Source organism: Colossoma macropomum, unplaced genomic scaffold (genome assembly GCF_904425465.1).
Source record: "Colossoma macropomum unplaced genomic scaffold, Colossoma_macropomum, whole genome shotgun sequence".
Lineage (NCBI taxonomy): Eukaryota > Metazoa > Chordata > Actinopteri > Characiformes > Serrasalmidae > Colossoma > Colossoma macropomum.
The window spans coordinates 15,023,746-15,044,846 of record NW_023494809.1 but is presented as its reverse complement, the minus strand read 5'-3'; the positions used below and the strand labels follow the sequence as shown (position 1 = coordinate 15,044,846).

The 21,101-nt window shown below is 38.4% G+C and overlaps 1 protein-coding gene across 1 annotated transcript in view; it reads left to right on the top strand.

Moving 5' to 3' along the window:
- The window catches only part of ncoa2 (nuclear receptor coactivator 2), a 109,114-nt gene that overhangs the window by 11,710 nt on the left and 76,303 nt on the right, over positions 1-21,101 (top strand). Inside the window, 1 exon segment of the mRNA XM_036558537.1 lies at positions 20,049-20,133. The gene's annotated coding sequence lies outside the window, so the exon portion shown is untranslated.

Genomic DNA, 21,101 nt, shown 5'->3' with positions numbered 1-21,101 from the left:
ATGACGTTCGTCAGCAAAGTGGTTCCTGTAGACTGCCGCTCTGTCATCCAGCCTGTACTGTAAACTGGGCTGCACGGCTGATTGCTCCTCTGCCCAGTGCATGTTGGCGGACGGGGGGTTAATGCTGGTTTTCAGCATGCAGAACGAGCGCTGTGTTAAAGAGCCACAGGAACCAGCAGTCACCAGGCAAAGAGAGGGAAGTGGGAGAGAGGCATTAAGATAGGCTCTGTCCTGAAGTCCACACTTGTGATTTGTGGGTCTTGCTTAAGTGCACACTTAAGTGATATATTTCCAAATTTAGCAAACACGAGCAAGCCCTTGAGGAGCATCAAAGTGTGGAATTTCTCAGGATTTAAACATGACTATTGCAAAAACGTCTGGGAACATCAGCAGTGCAGCTGTGGGATATACAGCGGTATGCAAAAATTTGGGTGCCCCTGGTTAAATTCCATGTTTTGTAGATTTCCTAAGTGAACATGAGTTAATCCTCTGCAGAGGAAACACAATTTAACACACAATGACTGGTAAACTGTTGAATTTAACAAAAAAACATAAAATGTGGCCTGTACATAAGTTATAGCACATTTTATGTTATGCTCAGCAAAGAAATATGCAATATTAGAGTAGAGAAAATGCAGTATATATACAAGCGTGATACTTTTTCACAGTACGCACCACAGTATTTAATCTGGAACAGGCAAAAAAAGAAGCGGTGCTGCATTTAAAAAAAAAAAAACAAACAAAAAAACAATACTATCAGAAACTTTGTAATGATTTATATACAGCACGCTGTGCTGCATTTATTCAGTTAAACAGGACTAATTATGCTCTCTCTTTAATGAAACCTGCAACTGGTGGTGGACCTGGATGATGGGGTGATGTAATCGCATATTGGTGATGATTGACGGTGCTTCAAAGGTGAAGGAAAACTGTCAGAGAACTAGAGAGGGCTGATTTCTAGGGATGCACTATTGGAACTGACTATGATCGAAATTGGCAGATTTATGTTTAAAATGGTGGAGCTCTTTTATTAGATTCATGTTATTTAAATAGAAATTGAACAATTTTAAATGCCAGTTTGCCCAGTTAATGGGTAAATAATATTGTTTGTATCAGTGGTTCTCAGACCAGTCCTCAGGGACCCACCAACAGTCCATATTTTTGCCATATCCCTATGTGTTGCATAGTAGGTTGGAGCAAATATTTGGACCCTCTGGAGGTTCCTAAGGACTTGTTTGAGAACTGCTGGTTCACGGTGTGTCTCATAAAAAAAAAAAAATAAAAAAATGTCACAGTTTGGCTGCAAAGAAACTGGAATCAGCCATAAGAATTGATCTCCAATTTAATTTTGAAACAGCTTGTTAAATAATGTTAAATAATATGTACATTTACTTCTTAAAACAGTGGATTACTACATAGCATTAAGAAGCCAGTAGGTATGGTAAGTTCTCGACTTTTTCTGCTGAGGGTTTCCCTCACGACGTAACAGCTGAAGAAAATTCTGATTTTCTGCGTAGCTTAAAAGTCTTGATGCTTCTGATGAGTCATAAAATTATTAAAATATGAAACTTCATGGGTTCCAACAGGCGTCTACAGTTGATCTCATAAGCCACTTCACTGTTATGAAAGAGCACACTTTTATGTGAAGCATGTGGACATGGATTACTGTGTGTCTTTTAAAAAGAAGAAACTGTCTTGAGCCCACACCAGCAGGAGCAAGCGCATGTGTTTGCACCTTTCAGAATGAGAGGAAAGGTAGTATTATATAGTATTAGATTATTTTAAGATTTTCAGTTCATTTTGAAGAAGCAATATAATCAAAAATCCTAACCTTTTCATCAAGAAAATATAACTACTGATGATAATGTGATGGATAATGACATGCTCAGTTAGAAGTACTGTCGGATTCTGTTAAACCAAGACTTTTTCAGTTAATAATATCTTCCTGTGAATTAGTTTATTAAATGTACTGTTTATTTTGTATCTTCTTGACTACTGCCTCTAGTTCGTAGAGTTCTTTTAAAATCTTTATTGAAGAAATTGTTTAAATGGTAAAGTTTCATCCTAATTTTGAGCTGAAAATCTGTTTTATTGCTAACTGTCAGCGCTGGCTCTGTAAGTTTAGTCCTTCCCACCTGATGTTGTGTGACATTTATTTTTATTTCTGGAGTCATCTTACAGTAAACGGTCTTCAGATAGTTACAACGGTTCAGTTTGTTTTGAAAAGCATAAGCTGCAGTGGCCAGAGCTCTAATTTTGGATAATCATGGTGTTTGACAGCTGGATGCTGTAATGTAATTTCATGGCCATGATGTCCGCTGGCAGGGCGCTGACAAAGTCTTTTGCTAACGTAAGGCCCCTATGCTTACGGAGGCTCCTCAAACCCTTCTCTTCTCGCTGTCTCGTCCAATTATGTGGCCCACTGGAGAATAAGCAGTGCTCCTAATCAGGTAATGCAGGATTTGCAGGCAGTGGCCCACGTGCTAGGCCCGTTCTCTACCATGGAAAATGCTTCCGAGAGGAACTGGGGGGAACCTTTTCCTTTCGTCCAGTCCCCAAAGACCTGTCCAGCAGGATGCCAGGCCAGAATTTCCTCCCTATATTAGACATAAATACTAAAAATACTGCAATACCGAAGAGGCTGAAGAACACAAAGCTCCTTCAGTTAGCTTGGCCGACATGGCACTGATCCAGAGTGTCGGCTTGGGCTTCCATCTGGAAGGACACGGTGGGGTGGGGGCAGAGTGAGACATGTGGAAGTTCTTCTGCACGAGTGGAGACGAAATACTGATATACATGGTTTATCAGGCAGGAAATGAGTCCGGAGTAACTGTAAACCCGTGTTTAGGAGTTTTTGTAAAGATCTTCCAATGTTCAGTCTATATTACGTATTAATAAAGGGATAGTTTGATGAGCACAGTTTTCTTGTATGATCTTCCCTTATCTATAAAAACAGACAAATCTCACACTCTTATTTTACTTCATTTATTTCTTGTGCGTTTTTGCCTTCATTTGTTAAACTCAGCATTTCATTGTAAAGCACATTGAGGGGTTACATGTATGGAGTGCTTTATGTATAATAATAATAATAATAATAATAATAATAAAAGTAATAATAAAAGTTCTAGTAGTAATATCAAATGGTTGTTGTTGGGCCTTCGCTTGATTATATTAGTAATCAAGTAATTATTAATCATTTTGTATTAATAATTGTGTGATTCCTTTGAGCTGTTACACACGTGAAAAAGTGAATCTTCTTCTTCTTCTTCTTCTTCTTCTTCTTCTTCTTCTTCTTAACACCTTGGAGAACCAACGTCCCTCTCTGAACAGAACACGTTCTAGTAAGTAGTTAATTGGCTTTGCTTTAAGTGCTGTATGTTTAAATTACTTGATTTCTGTTAATTGGTCCTCACAGGCTTGTGGGGTCTAGGCTTACTTCATGTTTGTTTGTTTGTTTGTTTGTTTGTTTGTAGCACTGCAGCAGCTTCAAGTGTTGCATTTTTCCCTTATTCTTCAGCGTATATACAGCAGAAAGTGTTTCCTTGTTTGGACGTACGGTCACAAGATCAGAGTTATGCAAGAATGTAAACTGGCACATACTCGCTAACGGAGATCAGTCACGGCTTCAAAACCTCTCACTTATGCTAATAGACATTACAGTTGTTGTTACTACTGCTAATACTCTGGTTTATCTCAGTTATTACATTTAATAATATTAACAACAATAATAATAGTTTTTATTATCGATAAACAAATGCATCCATGTTATGGTTCTAGATTAGCCCTTTACTTATGCATTACTGCTTAGCTGCATCAGCTCCAGTGTTAAAACTAAAGAAGCTCACTTCAGACAGCAAGCATGTCTGACTGAGTACATTTGGAGTATAGTGGATTTGGGATTAGCTCTCGTTCCTAACTATCATTTTAAACACACTATGCTGAGTGTTCATGTTGAGCTGCAATGTTGTTAGGTATCATGCCACTGTCTCAGGTGGGTAAGTACATAACGTGTCCACACTGAGGTGTAATTGATCAGTTGGATGCCTCCTGATTAGGTTATTAGTTCAGTAAAACTAGTGAATCTGTTTATATTTATTAATTTGTCTGGTTGTGTAAACACTGCCTGTATATCACTGCTTCTCTCTAGTTGTGACCGTACTGCTTGGAGTTGCTAATTTAATCTAAAGGTGAGTAGGTCAGCAGTGAAAAACAGAAGGTCAAACTGGTGTTGAACTTCACTGACAGGTTCTTTATGGGCAGTACGGAAGGAGAAAAGAAATCTCTGTCTGATCTTCAGCCACACAGAGGTGTGATTAACTCTCTGGTGTTAGCCTTCAGTGGCAATCAGAGAGAGAGAGAGAGAGAGATATGGAGGGATTAATGGTGTCCTGTCTCTGGTCTGTTAAGTGAGTTTATCTGAAGATCTGAAAGCTGCTAAACCTGTGAAACGTGTTGGTTTATACAGGATAGTTTATATAACTTTACTGAATGAGAATGAACGCCATGCAGGGAAAGAGTAAGTCATGCATTGGCAGTTGATTGTCAAACTCAATATGAGGCGATTAATAAAATTGTCTCCCAATATAAAATAAGAACATGTCACATATATTCTTATTTATCCTGAGTGCGCTTTTCGTCTTTTCGTGGCATGTTTAGAAGGTTTGAACATGTTTCTGCTGTTATAAAAAGATAGTAAAAAACAGGCTAAACTTTCAAAACTTAGTGTAAATTATGCTGTAGTACTTTTGTACTGATTGCAGTACTTTTGTATTGCACTGATTGTGTTGCTATTGTATAGATTGTGTTGCGTTTTTACACTGAATGAAAAGGTACTAAACTGTCATAGTACGAATAGTACATCTTCAGTACCTTTTAGTTAGGCAATTAAAAAGTTGTGTTAATTACACCTTATTAATTACACCCTACCTTACACCCTCTAGGATTTTTATTTTATTGTTCTGATGTAATAAATTAGGTTAGGAAAAGGTACAAATATGTACATTTCTTCTGTGGAAAAACATATTTCTGGTATACCGTTGGTACTAACGCACTGTACTGATTGGTGCTTTTGCACAGGTTGTTGTACTAATGCACTATAATGATTGTGGAACTTTTGCACTGATTGTTGTACTAATTACTGTTATATTTTTGCACGGATTGTTCTGCTAATGTACTGTAGTGATTGTGGAACTTTGGCACTGATTGGTACTAATGTGCTGCACAGATTTTGGTACATTTGCACTGATTGTGGTGCTTTTGTATCGATTGTGGTACTAATGAACTGTATTGATAGTGTTTTAGTAAATGTTTTAAATATTGATGTAGTAAATGTTTGTTGTTGTTGTTGTTGTTGTGTATCGATTGTGGTACGAATGTATTGATGGTAGTTCAGTTGTACTGTACTGATTGTAGTACTAATGTTCTAGGGGTATAACGGTACACAAAAGTCGCAATTCGGTACAAACCGCGATTGAGACATATAGCACTGCTCGGTACAGCGGGGGAAAAAGCAACAAACTGTCATGCATAACGCTAAGTTTGTTTTCATGTATTTTTAACAGACACTACTGCAAGTTACACTTTATTTCACCTAATGTCGTCTAGTCCCCCCTGAGGAAGTTGGTATAACCTGTAGTGTGGATTATTTGCACTCGATGGGGAAGATCATGTGAAGATGTGTGGAGGTAAACTTCAGTTACGATTTATTCCTAGGAGCAGAGGAAACAGCTTTGTGGTGAATCTCTTCACAGGTGCAAAAATACAGCAAGCTGTGGACTAGAGATGAAACGGTTACAGGTTTCACGGTAAACCGCGGTAAAGTTAATGACGGTTAGTAGTACCGTTTGAACTTTAAAGTGTCGTTAAAACCGCGGTCGATTACCGAGGTGTGAAAACTCGGAGATTCTGAGATATTTCAGCCTTCTAAAAAGACCAAGTCTGATGTTTGGTCATATTTTGGGTTTTATAAGGATGCAGAAGGAAAGTTAATTGAAGATGACCACCCTGTCTGCAGAACAGGCCGAAAGAACATAGCAGCGAAAGGGGGCAACACATCAAACCTTACGAGTCGCGACCACCACCCGCTACTTTTTAGATAATGCAAGGTTAACTTTAACGTAGAAGTCTGTGGGGACTTCGAAATAGAAGAGATGTCATGGTCTGTGTGGTTTAACTTGCGCTTATGGTTCGTTAATAATATAAAATGAAGCTTTTAGCGTAAAAAAAAAACAAAAAAAAACAATTGGTAAATCAACTGTGAATCGAAACTAAAGCTTTTAACACACATTTCTGTGGAGCAGAGTCTCCAAAATGAGCTCTGAGTTAACAGTCACACAAGCTCTGGAACGAGATGCTGCAGAAGTTCAATCTGCGCAGCTCCCCTATCTCGTCTCGCTTGCAGTGTTTACTGTCTGAGAAGAGAATACACTGTCTCAAATCACTCAGTGTCCCCTACATAGAGCACTACTGTTCAAACAAACACGATCATCTTTAACAAGCAGTTGAGTTTTAAATAGGGGATTTGTAGCCTGTTGTTAATGTTGATTATAGATGACTTAGTTGAACATTTCCTGCACTCTTTGGGTGAAGGATTTGCTATTTCATGATCCACGAAGTGCACTACATAGGGAAGATAGTGTGCTTTGAGACGGGACCTCGCGCAAGTAAACGCTGTGTGCCGCTTTTAGGAAAAGTAGAGTTTCAGAGATTAAACTTTAGGAGTGTTTCTGCCACAGCTCAGATGCATGTTAATTTTAAGCTATGTTTTAGTTTTAAAATGCTTTTAGAAAAGCAGCTCCACAGGTGAAGGCACACTGTGTGAGTTCTACACTGTCTGCAGCTCACAGCACGGTCACGCAGTTCCTCTGTGATTTTGTTTTTAGTTTTTCCTGGTGCGCTGTATTGATTAGGGCTACAGCGCCACAACGGCACAATAATGCTGCAGTTGCAGTTCAGACAGAAATCCCCCGAGTGCAGCACTTCTTAGAAGTAGTCATTTTCCATTAAGATCCACCTCAGAGTTGGTCGGGATTCAATTGTCTATGCAGGGAAATCCCTAGTTATTGTAATTAATAATAATAATAATAATAATAATAATAATAATAATAATAATAATAATAAAATAATTACAACAGTAATAATAAGAATAAGAATAATAACAGTAATAATAATAATAATAATAATAATAATAACAGTAATAATAATACATTTGCTATTCTTTTGTTTACAGAGTATTACAAGTATTGTAAGTTATACAAAAGTAATACTAAAATGTATTGACCTTATTTTTTAAGGTTTATGCAAACAAAAAGTGCATATTGCTGCCAATTCTATTTGTGTTAATATAAAAGTTGGTGAAACGAGTTTCAGTTTGTGTATCAGTATTTATTTTTTTATTTATTTTACTTTTCAACACATTTGAACAGTATCGCGATAATACCGATAATCGTGATAATTTTGGTCATGATAATCATGATATGAAATTTTAATATCGTTTAATCTCTACTGTGGACAAAGATGAGTCTCATTTAGTTTAACTTTAGCTTGAGTTTTTTAAATTTATTTTTTTATTTATTTTTTTTTAATGTACATAAAGTCCCCTCTCTTTTTATTAACCTTGATAGCTGCTTCCTCACCTCTCGCTCACTGTTCAAACACCTCAAACTCAGCCTCACAGCCGCTCTGGGGTCAGGAGATATGAAGCTGCTGCAGTTATGAATCCTAGGTAGAACAGATTGTATGGCGCTAGACGAAGGCTTCTCCATGGACAGCATTAACTAATATTAATAAAAAAATAAATATATAAATACACACACACACACACACACACACACACACACACACACACACACACACACATTAGTTACTTAGTTACTTATTTTTTGACCAAAATTTGTAGATGGGAAATGCTGGAGTTTGTGTGGCCTTGTCCTTATTTCAGTGTATAACTGTGTGAAGTTTTTAGAGCTTTAAAGGGGGTGGAACTGTATTATAGCAGTGGATTGAAAAATTATTCTCCAAAATAAGATTCATTTTTCATATATTAATAGGAAAAAGTAAAGCAGCAGGTGAGACAGCTGGAGAGAATATCCTGATTTTTTCCTTGAAAAGAGCTTAGAATCTTAGAAAAATACAGAACAGGTTTCTATCAGTGTGTGAATGATCAGCTCTGATAGTGTACAAATGGATTTTCCTTTCGTGCAGCATTAGTAATTAGTAATTGTTCATTGTTTATTTAATCAAAGTGCTAATATCTCTGGTTTTCCTGCAGTTTGGGATGTAACTTACAAAATTTATATTGAGCAGCTTGTTTATTTTCGTACCTTCTTCCCCCTTCACCTCATAAAACCCTTCGTCATCATAAACACTGACCTTTCAGTGTCCTTTCGGTTTTAGGCCTGTTCTCACTGAGTAATTCTGAACAGTGCTTTTATTGCAGGACTGAGTCTTTCGAGCTGTTCAGCCTTTACTTTCCTTCACAGGCTGCCTTATGACTTCCTGCGGCTTTTCAAAGGGCTGATAACATGTAAAACCAAAGTTTAATGAACGGAAGCATGTTAAAATTTCAAAATACACTGTTTGCTCCCCAGTACATGCAGTCCATATATGGAAACTAATATGTATGCGTCACTGTGTGAGGCCCCACAATGCAATACCACAACATATGAGCCATGATATGATTCTATTGTGGTTTTTAAAGATTATGCTGTTCAACTACTAATAATGACACCACAGAAACACAGGAAGCTTGTTCTCAACAGAAAGCAGAAAGCAATGATTTCTCAGCACTATTTTATGGATGAACAGAACAATGCAATTTGGTGACTAATTTTAAAATAATAACAATAATAATAATAATAATAATAACTTCATATATAGTATTATAACTCTGTATAGATTCTTTTGACTTTGTTGTTTTGTGACATCACAAACACATTTACATATGTTCGTTACTATTCAGTGTACAGCAGCTTAGCCCCACCCACTCATGCTGAAGTTATAAGGAGTGTTTTAGCCCAGACTGCTTTCTAAATGAGGCACAACACAAGTCAGCTAATCAGAACACAGCCTATTTACATATATCAGTCTTAAAGGCACAGTAACATAAATCTAATGAGTTAAGGGATAAAGATATCGCACAAGTATTACAAAGTAAAAAGAATAATAAAAGAGGAATAAACTGTATGGGCCCTTTTTATTCATTATAGAGAGTTTGGATCTTTTTCTCTCATGTTGGCCATCGCAGATACTGCTACCACTGCTGCTTTTTTCGGAGCTAATTCTGGAATGGGAGATGATTTAAGCCTCCTTTTTTTGCTAATTACTTTCAGAACGTAATTAAAAAGGCGTACTTCATGTTACTGTCTAATAAGCCTGATCTGACTCCCTGGTGCACAAGCAGGCCCTGAAGACGTGTAGGACACGATTAAATTCGTTACCAACCTGAGAATGATTGTCATCTTCTCCTCCGCTCTGTTTTCCCCCAGTCTTTTTTTTCCTGTTTTAATGACAAACTAATTCTCTTCGTTAATAGCTCAGGGACGAGTGTCCTGCTGCAGCTATTTGAGGTGGTTTTGCGTTGACATTTCGACTTGCGTTTCACTTCGCTGGCTTGTTTCTTGTGTGTGTTGTGTTTCTTTTGGCGAATGGCTCCACTGAAACTGTCAGTGTTATTGACTGTTAAAGGGCACCTGTCCTGCATGATATGAATTTAATGCCAGTATTGCAGTATGGCTTATTATCTGTTAAAACCACATTAGTGAATTAATAACGTGTCATGGAAAAGTAAAAGGTCACATGTGACATTTGTCAAAGTTTCAAAACATTCACTCCTCTGTCCATTCAGTCCACAGATGGAAACTAAGCTGCAAAAACAGTCCTTTTTGATTTTAGTGTTTTTGTGATGTCACAAGAACCAGCTCCTATATGCGTTCAGCCATTCAGCCTACAGCAGTTTAGCCCCAGAGCTCATTTACATATATTAATCTTAGAGACAGTAAAATAAAAAAATTAAATTTATATATTTTTTAATTGATTTTAGAACCAATTGTGGCACATAGTACCTCACAAACATTTTAAGTAAATTAAATTCTGAATTGTTTTGAATTTTGAATTACGAGTAGGCCTGTCACAATTATTCCATAATTACCTAAACGCAGTTATTTAAGCCGACTGCAGTATTTTCCACAGTTATTCATTTTCACGGTCATGTTATGCTGCAACAAACAGAACGTGAATTGGTATAAATGTGAATAAAATAAAGCAGTAAATGCATTCACACCAGGACACATCAGGGGACGTGCTGTGACATGTTTAGAGGATGGCGCTCAGTAATGTTTACTTGTTTGTTTGGTAGCTATGTAGCTAATTCTAATATTTTTAACAGGTGTGCTAGAATGTTTTTGAAACAAATGTAGCTTAGCTCTACTCTGCACATGGTCCTCTGTAACTGTAGACTGATCATTTCAGCAGTACTACCAGTCTTGGCTACTATTGCTAAGAAGCAAGATGGTTAATCAGGCAAGTTGGCCACTTTAGTCTTGTACTTTAATAATTGCAAAGACAGTTAAATTGTAAATCGCATTTAATTAACGTGACATTTAATCATCAGCTAAACTTTCATGAACTTGACAGGCCTGATTACAAGAAAATCCTGATTCATCAGTGCAGTGATTGGTCAGGGAGCTCATTTGCATATCACAGCCCTCTGCGATGTTGGCACTGCAAAGCCTAATAACACTGTAATGATCAACATATGAGATCGCACAGGCCTAACTCACTCACTAAATACTGCATGTGAACTGTGACAACAGTCATTTAAATGTCAGTGAAAAGTTAAGTTGTATATGAATTTACACAGACATTTTACAAAACCTGAAATTCTCAAACATCCAAATATCTAATTGTTCTGGTGGGTGTTAAACCCACGCAAGTTATGAACATTTTTAGGCCGATACTGATATTAAGGGCCTAAAAATTCCAATAAGCGATATCAGCTGCTTTAATAATATATTTGTTAGATTTTGGTTAAACAGTACTTTACTGAATGACATGACTCAGTTCTCAGTTATCACATTCATAATCATTTAAAAGTCAGAGGTGTCAGGTCGGGAGTTTTTTCGGACCATGTCACATCTTTATGTATTAACATCACACGCACAGCCTCAAAAAAAAAGGTCTGTCTCAGTGTTTAGATCTCAAATGCAAAATCAGCTTTCATACTGATGACAATAGTAGATGAGTAGCTCATGTCTTCGGAAGACACATCCTTTACCAATTTTTCACTGAGTTCTCCTTGAATACTCTTTCAAAGAGCTTGCAAACCTCAGATTTATCCACTCGTGTGAGGCTTGCAGCCACAGACCAAGTGTTTTTTCTAGTATTACACTCGGCAGTGAAGCTTTGAAGCTTTGTTTGATTCTACACTTGATTCTGTGGAAACGTAGACATTTGTGTGCGTACGCAGAGTGATAAAGTATAGCATTTCATATCAGCAAATAGGGCAAGCTAACTAGCAAACAAGGTAATCTTCAAAATTAGCCAAACTAAATGCTTTTTACTTGCACAATATAAACAAAAACAAAGATTATTCAATCGTTAATTATGGTTATTTTACCAGTTGCAGCTGTCTCTCTAGCAGCTGGGGAATGAGCTAGAGCTAGAACCGCAAGTTTCATTTGGTTCATGTTTTGGTCAGTTCTTGTTTCTGATCATGCAGGGGGAAAACACCTTTACAGCCTGAATGCTTCTTTATTAACCCTACAAAGAAATGAAATGCATTCAAGTAGAGCTGGGCGATATGGCCAAAAATGTTATCACGATGAACAAAATTCATATCGTTCGATATCAATACATACTGCAATAAATGTCAAATCATTATTTCTTTCAAGTTTGAAGGCTAATTTTTGGTCCTGGGGGTTAACTGCTGTTTTAAACTATCCTTTATGGTCGGAACACAACAAACACTCACCAAACAGTGGAACATTTCTCAAATCTGTCATGGGAGAGTGGGAGAAAGTGCTGAGCTGTTTTTACCAGCTGGAAAAGCACGGCTATTTTGTAATATTCATAATTTAAGAAAGAAAACAGATTATGTTTAGCTGGTGACGAGCGCTCGGCTACCCCGCTACAAATGACATCACAGTATTCAAACACCAGCCAGCGACGACTGGATTTCTCTATACTATCGTAGTAGTTTAAGGGGTGAACCGCAAAATATCAACACCAGACAAACGGAGTCCTCCTTTTAGGTACGTTTAAACTGAAAGCGGTGCTTTTGTGTCTTGTTTGATCCACAGTATCATCAATTCTCCGTGCTGTGTGAGTGACAGTGCGCTGCTTCAAGTTAGCCAGCTGCTAAAAACAGCTAGCCTGGAAAGCTAGCGCTCTCCCGCTCTCCAATGCCTCACAGCTTCCTCAGTTTACTTTTGTTTAAATCAGGGCTGTAATTTACATGAACCCACTTTTTTCTTTCACTTTCATTGCTTGGGAACGCACTAATACTAAATATGACTGTCCGAGCGCTGTAACAGCGCTGGAGTTGTGAGGATTGTGATTTAACGCTGCTAAAGCTGTTAGGATGTACAGAAAGAGGTGAGTTCGCTGTAGCACAGTATAGTTACACCACTGACCTCGTCACCCACACTCTGTCTGAGGAGAACAGATCGGCGGTCGCTCCACTCAAACAGGGAATGTATAACTCTGCGTTTCAGCCGTTGCTAAAGACTCATCTTACTCGTCGCCCCTCCCTCTCTAATCATGTAGAAAAACTCGGAAGTGCGCCCTCTACTGGCGACAGCACAGTAATGTCGCTTTCCTTGTAGTAGAAAACGCCACCAATGCTTTCGCTGAACGTGGAGGTGTGAGAGTGGTGTATTATATCGAACATTTATCGAACATGTCGTATCGCTCTATCGAGGAAAAGTTATTTTGCGATAATTATCGTTATCGTTTTATCGCCCAGCCCTACATTCAAGATTGTATGACAAAAATTTACCACATAAGGTCGCCAAGTTATTGACCTGGGACAATGTTAGTTTAAAAAGCTTTCTGGTTTTCTAACATGTTAAAAAAGTTTTAGGATTAGTACAAAATCCTGTTGTTTTCAGTGACGCATTACCTGCTTTATCCACCCAGAGTTAGTTCTTTGCTGTTGTGCTGTTAAATAAAAAAATGCCTCTCAGAAGGTATAGTCTTAAAACAATGACCCAAACACACAAGCCAGAAAACTGCTGAGGCTAAACAAATGCACATGCTTTCTTCTCAATTCAAACATCAAAATGGACGACGTGAGACTCATTTTGTGTAATATCTGTAGAACTTTGTTGCGATTAGTGAATTTCCGGTATAGGTCTGTTGAACAGTTCAGTAGCGCAGCACTGTGTATGAACAGCCGTTGTGTGAGAGCTGTAGTCACACTGCCGCATTACTCATGTCACGCAGAGGTAGTCAGTTTTGGGGGGAGGAGGCCTGTCTGACTTACAGGATAGAGCGGTGTTGGAGCGTTTTCAGAGTGAGAGAGAACACCAACACTCCAACTTGGAGCCGCTTTTTTTGCTTTAGGCGAAATCACAACACTCCACTCCCTGCTCGACACACGTACTCTGGTGTGAACTTGAGCTAGAGTCCATCCCACTAAGACTGAGGTAGCGATCTACCTGCATGAGAAGTACATCTTCATAAAATACTCTTTTAGGCAGATGTATTGAAATGAGATCCCCCTTCTCAGTATTTTAAAGAACCCCCCTCACCCCCCAACACACACACACACACACACACACACACACACACACACACACACACACAACACATACTAGCTGGGAGTAAATTTGTTTTTCAAATAATCGTCACAAGTTCTTTCCACAGTTTTCCTTTGGCTCTCTCTTTCTAATGACATTGATTTTGTGGTTCTTTTGGAAGATGGAAAGCAGGTTAACTGATCTCTTGCCACCTTACATGTCATGTAACACTACATTTGTCTCTTTATTATCATTTATTATTAACTGTGTAAAATCAGGCCAACGTTATGAAACCCCTCTCCCTGCAGTTCTAGTTTGAATGTCTACAGTTTAAAGGAGAAATGAGGTGTTTGGGGTTTATACATTTATTTTTTTTTATACATTTACAAATTTATAAATGTACACATGCAAACAATCATTCAGAGTGGTTTGGTGTGAAATGCCTCATTCTGTTGAAACTTACCAAGTCAGAATTGTTCACAGTGGCGGTGATGGGAACAAGGCTTCCACATGTAAAGGCTCCCTCACAGAGAGTTTTTATGTGAAATGATTATGAATACAAGACATTTGTTTTGCAATGGTTTTGAGAAGATTTTGGTCTAAATCATATCTTTAAAACTCCCTTCATGGTAAAGGGATACATGCAGGGTGTTGTGAGGCAAAACAGTCCCCAAAGAAAACTTATTTTTTCAGATTTTCCACTATTTTACCATCAACAACATTACATCAACTCAGAAGACACATAGGTTCACTGGTGGTTTTGGATATTAAATAAAATGGCTGTATTTGTGTTGGAGACCTCGCAACCCCTGGTTCCTATCCTTATTGTAGAGTCTTGACAATGAACTGTTTTACATCAGACTACTCTGAATGACTTGGTTTTAAATCTCAACCACTGTGCTGTGGAGGTTTTTTGGAAAATGGGTCAAATTACCCTTGAAGGGCTGCTGGTTTGAATGATGCAATGCCTGAATATTACCAGTAACATTATGCTGGTTTTAGATTTGAAAACACTGTAAATGTATAATTCCTGTAATTCCCGATTGTACTCCATGAACAAATCAGATTGGTATTTTCAAAGGCATTGCTGCTGTTTTTAGCTTCTGTTTGTACGTCATATCTGCTGTGGTTCAAAAGTAGAAACTGTTCTGAACTATATTTGAAACTGACTTCTGCTAAAAACTGAAGCGGTCAGCTATTTCAGGCCACTGTCTTGATTTGCAGTAGAAGTGCAGCAGTGATGGTCAGCATTCATTTTGGAGACTAAGGTTGTTTTAATACCTAGTCCAAACCAGAGTTTCTGTGATATTATATCTTTTTTATTTGTTTCAGTTAGTTTCAAACTGCTTTGGGTAAAGTGCACCAAATTACTTGGTCAGAAATTTAGCAGCGATAAAAGCTCTCTGTTACTCTCACATGCACCACCATTTGGGCCAAAAACTCCAAATGCTTAATGTCTATATGAATATGAACACAACCAAAGCAATAATAATGAACCATACTTGATATCTGCTTCAGAGCACTGATGCAGTATATTCTGTGATCCATGTGCACAAATCGAATGCATTGCTTTTGCTATTATTTTATCACTCTGTCGTTCTTAGCCGCAGCTCGTGCTGCAAGAAAAATAGGAGCGTCTGTGAAGTCGCACTTTAAAATGGGTGGATTATGCAGACAGTACAGCACTGACATGCTGTGAGAAGAGGAAAGCATTCTGTATCCTTCTGATGTTCAATTTCCTCATTTAGTGTGGATAGTCACAGAAATAGGTTCCCACCAGCAGCAAAATGAAGCAGGGTTCACTTGTTGGTGGACTGAGACCCGTGATTTTTCCCAGGCCATGATTTATTTGTTTAGTATGGACCTGAGTACAGATGGAGTGTTCACACCTGTGAAAACAAACTGAACTAAAGAAAAATGCCACACCAAATAATATAGGTGTGGAAGCACCCTTAATCAAATGAACGTGTGACCACCTTCATCTTGAGACCTGTTTCCATCACAGTCTTCCACACCTGCTCCAGATAATCTCCAAGGACCAGGGTGGATCTCCAGGTCCAGGATTGACCACTGAGCAATGAAAAGCAATAGTTTGCCTAAAAGTCAGATTCTGCTTGTTTCCTTCCTTACCTTCCCCAAAAATACAGCCTGGATTATGAATTATACCCTTAGTTATTAACCACAAGTTATTAAGCCAGTACAAAAGAAAGCTGGAAATGTAGCACATGGGCCCTGTAATATCTCAGAGTGCTTTATTCTTGTAGTTTGGTCCAGAACAAAGCAGAAAACTAGAATATTATGTATGTATGTGTGTATGTATGTATGTATGTATGTATGTATGTATGTCAAATGGATGCAAACAAAGGTTACAAGTGATTGGGCAGACTTCATGGTGTACTCTAACTGTGATAACCACTGAACCTTCTAAATCATGCTGTTCTGTGTTCTATCTGGTCGTGTCAGTTTTATTCATGTCTTGTTTCATCTGTCTTGTGATATTAAAGCAGTGGTCACCAACCCTCCTCCTGGAGATCTACTTTCCTGCAGAGTTTTGTTCCAGCCTGCAAAAATGCTGCCTCCTCCTTACCTAACCCTAATCATTTGATCCAGCCAACCAAGGACTTCTGAGGAAGTTAATTAGCTGGAACAGGTGTGCCAGATTCTGGTTGAACCAGACTCTGCAGGGAAGGTAGATCTGCAGCACCGGGTTGGTGACCACTGTGTTAGAGCAATAAGCCATGAGAATTCCCTTTGTTACCCTGGTTTTGCATGACACAGAGCAGGGTTAAATCAGTATACAATCCGATGTGTGTCTGATATGCGGCAGTGTGACTCCGTCTGAACAGTCAGATCGGAATCCATGCAGCTCTTGTGGCAATCCATCTCGACATTCATCATCATTTCAGGCTGCTGAGACGGCATAAACATTTGGGGTGATGTATCCGTACATCACACTTATCCAAACCCCTTTGTGTTCAGAGATTTTGAAAGAAATTGCAGAATGCAGTCATAGGAGAACGAGACTGCAGTGTCAAAGAAACCTGAAAGTCTGAAAGAAAAGTTTGAAGAAAGCAAGGATGCGAACCAAAGAAGTGGCCGTGGCAAAGTAACGTGCCCTTTTTACAGCGAACTTAAACGCGGAACTTCTTATTAGCTTCTTGTGGTGCTGGCGAAGATGGAACTGAAAGCTCAAGACGAGGTTGTTGTTGACTCCATGTTGATTGTTTACTTCTGGATGAGCGCGCCACGTGAAGCATTGTTGTTTTGCGTATGTGGGTCAGTTTAGGAGAGATCTGTTCACACTAATGTTGCAAATAGGTCACATTTAAAAGATATTTTGAACAGCCCAACTAAAAAATTGAATTTGTTGAGAATCAGATTTGGGCCACTTTTACCTGCTGTGTGAACACAGCCTATACTAAGTATTTTGTAATGACTTCTTCAAACAAGGTTCAGCCTTGTTTTAAAACCCAAATGATCTGGTCTGTAATAACAGATTCAGAGCTTATTCAGAGGTGGTTCATTCTGTCCTTTGTATTGTATTCATACTTCAGATGATCCACACCCGAGACCTGCACAGGGGTCTCAGCCCGCTTATTAGGTGCACTTCAGAGCTCGGATGACAAGGTTCTTACTTGCTCTAACAAACCTTACTAAAGCTACGTTTATTTTACAAGCCTCATTGCTCAGTTTTAGTGTTTTGCTCAGATCTGATCTTTCTAACTTGGTGGTTCGTGAAGGTGAGTGATTCAAATCTGTCATTAATGTGAACCTGTGAAATGAAATGACTCGCATTTATTGTTTGTATTTGGCCTTCACTGAACATAATATTGTTTCCTGATGGTGCAATAATAATATTGGTTCCTATGACTCTACACTAATGGTTTCCTAAATAATTGTAACTGAATGGAGTTCTGGGTTTGGAGCCGGCTAGGTGTGATTAGCTGGAATATCTGCATTTCCAGACCGATCTGGGAACACTCAGCTGTCTCTCCGTGTGGTCTGCTGATATAACACAGCTCCAGCTGGTTCAGGCTGACAGGTCTGCGTGAGAAAAGTAAAGAGTGTGATGCTATAGAGCAGCCTATAGATCCTTATATGGTGAAGTAGTGGAATCCTCTTTGCCCGTTCAGCTCCAGCTCCACTTCAAAGCTTGATGGTTGTTGTGTTTTTTTTTTGTTTTTTTTTGGGGTGGCCTACAGGGTAGAATTGGAGCAACTCTCCTTTGGTTCTCTCTATGCAAAAACACTTTTTGAGGAAGCCAGTCAGAACAGAGCTCATTTTCATATGTCAGTCTTAAGCACTATTCAGACTGAATGAGTTTATCAGGGGGGTGTCTGAAATTTTTTTTTTTTTCTACTTTCTACAGTGATAAGTGTTGCATCTGCACGGCTGTAGATTTATTGCAGTGTCTTCCATTAACTCGGCTGGTCAAATAATCATAGAAACCTATAAAGCGTATTAATTTTTTTGAGTATAATGTGTAATGCTTTTTACCTGTAGCTGTCCACAGGCCACTTGCCTGCAAGATCTCGCTTTTCTGTTTTGTCTTTATTTTCTATGACTACCTCCTGCTAATGCTGCCTCAAGTAACTAAAATGATGAGAGCAGAACAGAGTTCAGTGAAATACAGTAGGTAATTTGGCCTGTAATTTTCTCAGACAAGCAACCAGCTCACAAACGAGCGACATGGCCGTTCCACAAGGAAATAAAATCACAGAGTAGCACATTTAAAAGAGGAAATTACCCCAGAACAGCATGCACAGTTAATCATGTCCTGATAGGGCTTTAGGCTGGTTTTACACTGTGAAACTTTGATGCACAGTGTGAGTTGCATCCAACTTAATTTCTGGGCAACTTGACTATCAAAATTAAAGTTGCATGTGACACATTTAATTGCTACACTAGTTGGCCAAATTACTGATGCATTTTGGTGTTATTGTTTTGATGGGCTGTTTAAAGAGATTTGTTTCACACAGTTGAGACGCTTGCAGCTAAGTTTCAAGTGAGTTACAGAGCACTCCACATTTTGCAACTCGAATGAAATTTTCCAGATTTTCGAATTTCACTGTTTATGTGCCCTCAATGAACTGTGCTTTGCTGACTTTGTTGAACAGCTGTTTGTAAACAGCTGGCTTTAGATTCAGAAGCCCACAGGACTTCAATAATGTAACACAGTCTGGATCCATATGTGCCCATTCAACATACAGATGGCTTTCGAATGTGGTTCTAGTTTCAGTTTTGTGCTCTTTCCTGTTTACATGCTGACACTCAGGCTGTGACGCTCATTCTGGGCCCATACAAATAACAGTCCAATTTGCACTGCTATTGGACTTTCTTATTGCAGTGGGTGGTAATATTGTGCCAAAAAAAACACTTGTTTCCTTTATATTAGTGAAAAGAAAATGAAATATAGGGCTTTTAAAGACATATTTTAACTAGTCCTGAAGGAACTGATTATTTTTCATGTTTCCAATATTCTACCCCACATCCTCTACAGAGTTATGAACGTTTGAATATTCTATACGAACAAGAAAGGCTCAAGACATGTTTCATGATAGTAACTAAATGGGGAATTTGTATTGTTGCTTGTTGCTTGTTGTTGTTGTTGTTGTTGTTGTTGTTGTTGTTGTTGTTGGTGGTAGTGGTGGTAGTAGTAGTAGTAGTAGTAGTAGTAGTAGAGGCAGTGTGTGTGTGTGTGTGTGTGTGTGTGTGTGTATATATATATATATATATATATATTCACAGGCCACATTTTAAATGTTGTTTTTCCCAATATGTTACATTTAGTATATAAACTGTAGTTGTACATTAAAATGTGCAGATGTGTGTTCTCCTTACAGGATGTGCTAACTTATTTCACATAGAAAATCAATAAAACATGACCAGTGTGCCAAAACCTTTGCATATGACTGCAAATGTTGCATTACATCTATTTATTTTTTGTTCTTTTTAGTCAAAATTGATTGAAATACTCGAAGATAATGAAAAAAAAAAACATCATGGAAAAATATTTTTCATACCGAATTAAAAAGGAGGATCCTGCCCAATCTGGCAACCCAATGTTAAAAATAATTATTTTGCTTAAACAGTTTAAAACATATCACTTCAGACTGTGTATATCACTGTACACATATCAACAATGATTTCACTTTTTTGGGTAGTAATAATTTTACTGTAGTATTAATTATCAGAGTAATGTAGCTTCAATAAAATGATCCAGGAGCAAATGCATGCATTTCATGAATGTCTTGTTTGAGTCTCAATCTAAAGATCTAAAGCAGGCAGTGTTGGACTTTGTTTATTCTGCAGACAGTGAAGCTGATGATGCCTGAAGGTTCTCGCTGGTTGCTCTTCTACAGGAATGGCCTGAGGCTGCATATCCACTGAAGCAGAGGTGAGCTCAACATGAGGGTTAAATGAGGGTTAATTAAACAACTTGTTATTGTAGAGATGTTTTTCCGTCCCTGTTGCTGTCTTCCTCTTAGGCTCCTAGTCTGTTTGCTCAAGTTTGCTGCAGAGTTTGGGGATTTGGTGACACATCTTTCATTTGGATCATTTAGTTTCGCACTGCAGCGCCTAAAATGTACCAGATTGTACATGTGAATGTTGTTTGATTGGTGAAGAACTTGAGGGAGATGGAAGCACTCTGTTACTTGTCCTGCCCATATTGGCGATTTCAGTGGTTGTAATTCGTGATTTGTGTTTAAGTGGTTTTGGTTGGAAAGAGATGGAAACACTGGTTTGATTTTTGTTTATTGGTCATCATAGAGAGTTCCTTTATTTTGTGTTACTGCTACAAAATAAAAAGCAGAAGAGATGGGTGATGTTTTTAACCAGATTGAATCATCGCAAAGCATACAGTCACTGTCATAAAAACAAAACAAAAAAAAAGCACGCATCTCCAAAATAGTAACTTTATAGGAGAGGACAAAAATATTCTTTACTTTCAGTGTAAGTTAATGTAAAGTAATTTGATTCTAAACAATTTTGGAACATTTACACTGCCCTGACCCTGGTTTCTGTCGAGGGTTTGTTCCGTTGCGTTTATGCAGTGTCTCATTCTGCTGCTACTGTTCTACCACACCTGCAGTAGTCTACTGCCTCTGCTCTACTCTTCTGCCACTATTCTACTACACCTGCAATAATCTGCTGCCTCTGCTCTGCTCCCACTATTCTACTGCACTTGCTGTGGTCTGCTGCCTCTATCTATTCTGCTGCCATTATTCTACTGCACCTGCAAGAATCTCTTGCCTCTGTTTATTTCTCTGCCACTGTTGTGCTGTACCTACAGTAATCTACTGCCTCTTACCTGTTCTGCTGCCACTATCAGCCGCACCTGCAGAAGTATACTGCCACTGCTTT